This window comes from Rhinopithecus roxellana, chromosome 10, assembly GCF_007565055.1.
Source record: "Rhinopithecus roxellana isolate Shanxi Qingling chromosome 10, ASM756505v1, whole genome shotgun sequence".
NCBI lineage: Eukaryota > Metazoa > Chordata > Mammalia > Primates > Cercopithecidae > Rhinopithecus > Rhinopithecus roxellana.
In genome coordinates, this window is record NC_044558.1 from 40,813,615 (window position 1) to 40,820,792 (window position 7,178).

The window sequence follows — 7,178 nt, forward strand, 5'->3', positions numbered from 1 at the left end:
CATCCTTTTCTCTCTGATCTATTGCTAGTCTGATGGAGATTCTCTTATAAGTGATCAGACACTTTTCTCTTGCTACTTTTTTATTTTTATTTTTTGAGACAGAGTCTCACTCTTTCACCCAGGCTGAAGTACAACAGCGTGATCTTGGCTCACTACAACCTCAGTCTCCCAGGTTCAAGCAATTCTTCTGCCTCAGCCTTCCAAGTAGCTGGGATTACAGGCATGTGCCACTGTGCCTGGTTAATTTTTGTATTTTTAGTAGAGATGGGGTTTCACCATGTTGGCCAGGCTGGTCTTGAACTCCTGACCTCAAGTGATCCACCTGCCTTGGCCTCCCAAAGTGTGCAATTACAGGTGTGAGCCACCATGCCTGGCCTCTTGCTATTTTTAGAATACTCTGTCTTTGACTTTTGACAGTTTGATTATTGTGTGCTGTCTATGTCCATTTGTGTGTTGCTACAAAGGAATACCTGAGGCTTAGTAATTTATAAAGAAAAGATGTTTATTTGGCTCACAGTTCTGCAGGCTGAACAAAAAACATAGTTCCAGCACCTGCTTCTGATGATGGTTTCAGACTGCTTCCACTAAAGTTGGCATGTGCAGAGATCAGCTGATGAGAGAAGAAGCAGGAGAAAGAGGGGAGGAGGTGCCAGACTTTTAAACAACCAGTTCTCATAGGAAATAATAAAATGAGAACTCAATTTTTACCATGAGGATGGCACCAAGCCATTTATGAGGAATCCAGCCTTATGACTCAAACACCTCACAAAGGCTTACCTCCAACATTGGAGATCAAATTCCAACATAAAATTTGGAGTCAAACAAACACAACTACAGCAGATGGCACAGAGAAGACCTTCTCAAATTGTGTGTATTTAGAATCTTTGCGCTTCCAGTATCTGGATGTCTAAACCTCTTGCAAGAGTGGGGAAGTTTTCAGCTATTATTTTGTTAAATAGTTTTTCTATTCCTTTTACTTTCCCCTTGCCTTCCTGGACACTGAATATTTGAATATTTGGTTGCTTTATGGTGTTCCACATGTCACACAGGCTTTCTTCATTCTTTTTTATTCTTTTAAAAAATTTTTGTCTAATGGGTTATTTCAAAAGGCCCATCTTCAAGTTCTAAATTGTTTCTTCTGCTTCATCTAGTAATTATTGAAGCTTTTAGTTTTTTTATCATTCAATGAATTTTTGAGTTTCAGGATTTCTGTTTAGTTCTTTTTATGATACCTGTCTCTTTGACAAATTTCTCATTCATATTCTGAATTCTCTGATTTACTTGTATTGTTTATCATGTTCTTTTGTATCTCACTGAGCTTCTTTAACATTATTATTTCGAATTGTTTTTCTGGGAATTCATAAACTTCTTTTTCATTGAACTATTTTACTGGAAAATTATTGTGTTCCTTTGGAGTGTCATATTTCCTTGCTTTTTCATGTTTCTTGTGTCTTTACATTGATATCTGCATATCTAGTGTGACAGTTCCTTCTTCCAATTTTTTGAATTTGTTTTCATAAACGAGGGCTTATTCCTGAAGATGTTTCTATGGTGTTGGTGGAATAGGGCACTTTTGCTTTTATTCTGGGTGTGCATGGTAGTGTAGTCTCCATATTATTTCTTCAGCTGTAAATAGTATTGATAATGCCTGTGACTTTTCTCAATGGATTGGGATGCGGTTGTTAGTGGAGACTGTGGTGAAGGTTTGCTGGGGATAGGGATGCCAGGTAGGCCAATCCTGAGGCCCCAGTGGTAGACAGTGAACAGCCAAATGCTCATCCTTGGGTCCCAGGGTGGTATATGTTAGAACCTGTGTTATCATGTCCAGATGGCCTGATTCTTGGGCCTCCAGGTGACTTTCTTGTGTGCCAGCAGTGTCAGCAGTGAGCAGGAGGGTGGGTGTGCCCTTGGGTTTTGGGGCAGTGGGTGTGGCATGGGTGATGGCAATAGCAGTAGTAGGACAACTTCTGGCTCCTAAGTGGTTCACACTGGTGTTGATGGTGGCTGTGACAAGTTGAGTGGGCTAGTCCCCAGGCCCACAGATGGTGTGTGCAGGTGGGTTCCAGCTGTGATGGTAGCAGCAGGTTGAGTGGGCCATCCTCAGGCTTCTGGGAGAAGTGCTTAGTGCCTATGGTGGTGGATGGGGTAGGGCAATCCTCAGGCCCTTGGATGGCATGCTTGGGCATGCTGGGGCACACAGAGCCAGGCCAGGCAAACCTGTCTTCAGGGAGCCCATGGTGCTTGCAGGTGTTTCCTGTGGGAGGCAGGACAGGATAATCCCCCGACCCCCATTAAAATGCTCAGATGGAAGTAGCAGCCCCTATGCTGTGGCTTTCCTGCTCTGGAGGGCAAGATTGCTTTCAGTAGCAGCAGCCACAGGCAGGCAGCTGGGGAGTGTGCGCTTCATCCCCAGGTGGTGGCTGCCAACAGGGGAGCCTGTTTTGGGGGTATCTGTAAATGCATGGTAGCCTCACTGCTGGGGGCAGCAGGATTGCTTGCCAGTCATTCATGTTTCTGTCCTAAAGGCATGTGAAAATGCACAGCCTCTTGTTGCTGGGGGCAGCAGGGTTGCTACTAATGGTTCCTGCTTCAGCCCTGGCAGCAGTTCTAGGAAGAGACTGTCAATGGGGTTCCAGGGATGTGGAGATGCGGAGGCTATTGGACCCAAGGGCAGTATGCAGTCTGGTGGGGACTAGGGTTCCAAAATGGTGCCATTCTGTATCTTCACAGGACTCATGGGGTGAGTGAGACCCACCGTGAGCTCCCTCTCTGAAGCAATGCAGTCACACAGACTCTGGGAAGTTCCCTAAATTCGTCTCAGGGCCCACAAGGGTTGACGGGCCCTCCTGTGGCTAGGATTGTAGAAGTAGTAGAAAGGTGGATTTCTTGGGAGCAAGGGGTTTCTATCACTACCCTTTCTCCACATGAGGGGACCTATCTAGGCTCCCAGCCAATTTTAGCCTAGCAGGCTGCCTCACTACCCTCTCCCCTCCTTGCCTTAAGTGTTTCCTGTAACTTTCTTGTTGGATTCCAGTATTCTCTCTTAGATTACCTATTTGAAGTGTCAAGAGATTCATATTTTAACCAAGTCTTTGGGGCAAGCAATCTCTTACTGCAAAGAGGGACACCAATATGTGAGAAATTTAATCACAGTATGCCCTGCCCCAGCCATCGTGGTCAGAATTAATCACCTGGGCTGTGCACCTGCCACACTAGGCCGTCCTTCCGTCCAGTCAGGTAGGTGTCTGTGTCTGTCTTCTCTCTAGCATGTGAGCTCCCCGAGGGCAGTACTTCTCCTGGAACCTACAGTAGTGGAGCTCAAGGGAAGTCAGCTTAAACTCACTCACCCAAACAATCTTTACCAAATTCCAATTGCAAGCAAGACACTGCTAATTCTGGGGGCACAAAGGGAATCTTAAACCAGCCAGTTAAGCGTGTGTACAATGGTTCTGCTTCCTGCTTTTGAAGGGTTTACATCCAATGGGAGAGAAGAGGAGGTCTAGGCATAAATAAACCCACGGCAAAGCAGACACATGTAAATAACAATGCTTCCCACATTATAGCAAGAGGTCAGCTGAGTAAAATATATGGATAGGTTCCAGGTCCCTGGTATTAGAAAGAGAACCATCTTATATTTCAGTAGAAAGGCTTGAGGTTTTTTTCCTCTTAGTTTCCCATTTATTAGGAAACTAATAAATATTAGGAAATATTTTGAATGGTATAGATAATAATATGCTTATTCACACCATCTGAATCCAGTGATAGTTAAACATTTTGGCATGGCACATTTATTTCTGTTCTTTTTTGAGACAGAGTCTGGCTCCATCAGCCAGGCTGGAGTGCAGTGGTATGATCTCGGCTCACTGCAACCTCTGCATCCTAGGTTCCAGCGATTCTTCTGCTTCAGCCTGCCGAGTAGCTGGGATTACAGGTGTGTGCCACCATTCCTGGTTAATTTTTGTATTTTTAGAAGACATGGGCTTTTGCCACGTTTGCCAGGGTGGTCTTGAACTCCCGGCCTCAAGTGATCCACCTGCCTCAAGTGCTCCACCTGCCTCAGCCTCCCAAAGTGCTGGGATTACAGGTGTGAGCCACTGCACCTGGCCATTTCTGTTCTTAATAAGGCGATAAAGATTACAGAAAGAGTTGTAGGCCCTTTGATGCCTTTCCTTAATTCTATTCCCCTCCCTCTTTCCCAGAGATCACCACTCTCCTAAAATTGCTTTGTCTCCTTCCCATTTATAAATACTTGTCCTTTATTTATGTGCTCCAGTAAATATATAGTATTGCTGGTATGTTTTTAGAATTTACATAAATGCATTCATGTTGTGGGTAATTTTTTGCACAATTCTTTCATTAGACAACATTTTAATGGCTGTATGGTATTTATTTGTTTGACAAATCTCAACTTACTTTGAGATTTAAGTATAAATGTAATCTCTTGGGACTCCATCTGAGGGAGGACTCTTCCTTGAGGCCCTGCTAATGCTCAGATCTAAGGCCTCTCTTTAGTAGTCAGTAGCACTTCTTTGGCAGTTATTTATCACATTAAAATATCTTTCAAGAACCACGAGAAGGCATCTGATTATTACAAACCATCGTGCCCCATGAACTGTCTATGTTTCAAGGAAAGACACTGGGAATTATTTCTATTTGACAGCCAGTGCCTAGCCAAGTGCCTGGCACATAGAGGGAGGTTCAAGACTATTTAATGCATTAATCCAAACTCCTTTTATAGAAAAAAATGTCCATATGTGCTGATGTGTGTCTCTGTCAGGGTCTGAGGGCTCCAGTAGCCATCCCGCTCACCCTTTCTTCTAGAATTCTAATAAGCTCATCTGTTTTCTTGCCTATAATATGAACAAACAATTAGAACGAAAAAGGAAGGAATGTAATCTGCTTCTAGAGGAGAACATTTATAGTAGCAATAAGAGAAAGCCTAGCAGAGATGACAGAAAGAAAATTAGAAAAAGCATAAGAATCTGAAGATATTTACTGTAATTGATTTATAAGTACAATGCTGATTCACCAAAAGAAGATTAGATTGTACTCCATATAATCTGGTTGAAAAGTCAGTAGAATACATAATGTTTTTAAGTGTAAAAAGAAAAAGGTGATGGGACATTTAAATTTGTTTTTTGGGGCATGTCATCCCTATCCAAAGTTTAATAGATGAGGAACCGCTATATGTGTTTTTCATTGATTATTGGTTTTACTCAACGTTTTGCTTAAATAGTCCCTGCTTTAAATTTTAAAGCAGATGAATTAGAACATTTTGTATTTCTCCCTTCCGAAAAGATCCCACCAAAACTAAAATGAATTACTTTCCTGGCCCTCAACCAAATTTTTGTCAGAAATAAAATATGACTTTCCTCGGGCACCTTTCTGACCTCCCTGAGAAGTGAAGAGTGAAGAGAGCTGGGCCTCCTCGTGCCTCCTCCCTCCTCTGCTGCAGAGCCACTTGGTGACATGCGCTGCACAGGCTGTGAGGCAGAGATAAGGTAGAATGCAGGGTCCTAGACCCCTTGGCCCTCTTCTCACACCGCTTGCTCCCACCTGCCCACCTTCTGAAGGGTGACATTGTGGGCACAGGCAGTATTTTCCTCCTTCACCAGAAATTAGCACTGGGAAGTCACTGGGGCAGCAGATGTGGAAGACCAACGCATGACCTAGAGCAGTTTATCCAAACAGCTTCCCAGAGGCTCTCGATGGGAGCCTCTGACTAGTTTCCAGGGCAGCACATCGTGAATCCTTGGCCAGGCTTCACTTTTCAGAGCTCAGAAACAGCTGTCCTGGCCACTCAGTTCCCAATTCCTTTGGCTGGGGTCCTGAAACAGAACTCCCTGCCTCTGCCGTCCAAGTCTTCCAGCCCTTCAAGCATCAGGGGCTGCTGCCTTGCAGCCACCTCTGCTCCTTCATTCACTATCTCTCCCTTTAGTTCTCAAAGCCCTATTAAGGAAATTGGAGAGTTGACAAGCTCATTGGGCTCTTCCTGGTTTCTCGGTGTGTGGCCCCACTCTGAAGAACTCACCTTTATCCTTCCAGCAAATGCACACTCTCTCCTTTGCCAGAGCCCCCATGCTCAGTGGCTGAGGGAGCTGCTCAAGCCTTGAGAACAGTCAAGGAAGACCTTGATAAGAAAAGAGAACAGGAAAACCTAACATGGAGACAGGGAGACACCCCTAAGTCCAAGCAGCTCTTTAGAATTAGAAACAGAGTTGCGGCCTGTTCATTAACATCTCTGGAAGTTTTTGAGAACTAAGAACTACGTGACTAGATACTTATGTCCTAATCCTTGCCTGTTAATAACTGCTTTTTATATAAACAACTGAGACTATTTAAGGACACTACAAGTCTCTATAGAGTTTTAGAAACCTAGGGCATTTAATTTAATTGTTTGTATTGCTTAACTCAGTGACTAAAGATGTTCAGAGATTAAACTAGAGCTTTGAAAAATGTGTTCATTAGCGATCCAGTGTCTGCTTACCTGGAAAAAGAAAAGGCAGGATGGCAGATATAAGATATAAGGAGAGAGAAGAAATGGTCAGAAATGACATACAATGTTTCTGACACTAAAATTTGAATTGGCGAAGAATGCCCAATGCCTAGTAGTTTGCTACTTTCCTACACTTCTTTCCTGTCTAGTGCTGTCACATGAAAGCCTCTTCAAAACGCAGTCAGTCATTAGGCAGGTGTAGTATCAGTGCTGTGTAGCTGGGTCATGGGCCGAATACACAGGCCTTTCTTGGGAATCCTGGATTACCAAAACTGGCCACCAAGAGTCTTATACATATTATGGCACCCAGGCTCACCTGAAAAAAAAATGGTGAAGGGGACAATTGAGTTGCTCTCATGGCCCTGGTGATGCTGAAATTCTCAATAAACAGAAGAGGCCAAGGCTGCCCCAATTTCCAAAGATAGAGAGTTACGCAAGAGGGCAGGGACTTCCCTGGGAGAGGCCTCAGTTTGAGATACTCATAGACTCCGTAAGAGGAATGCTTGTAAGTGTGACTCCCTAGGGTAGCTGTAAAGGTGAAAATCACAGTTTGCCAGAGAACATCATGGTCATCAGCAGGAGAAGGCTTGACTGCAGTAGGAAGGAATGAAGACAATGGATTAAAAACCAAAGAGAGAGACTGACATGGGGCTCAGCTTCCTGGTGAGGCTCTGGAACTACT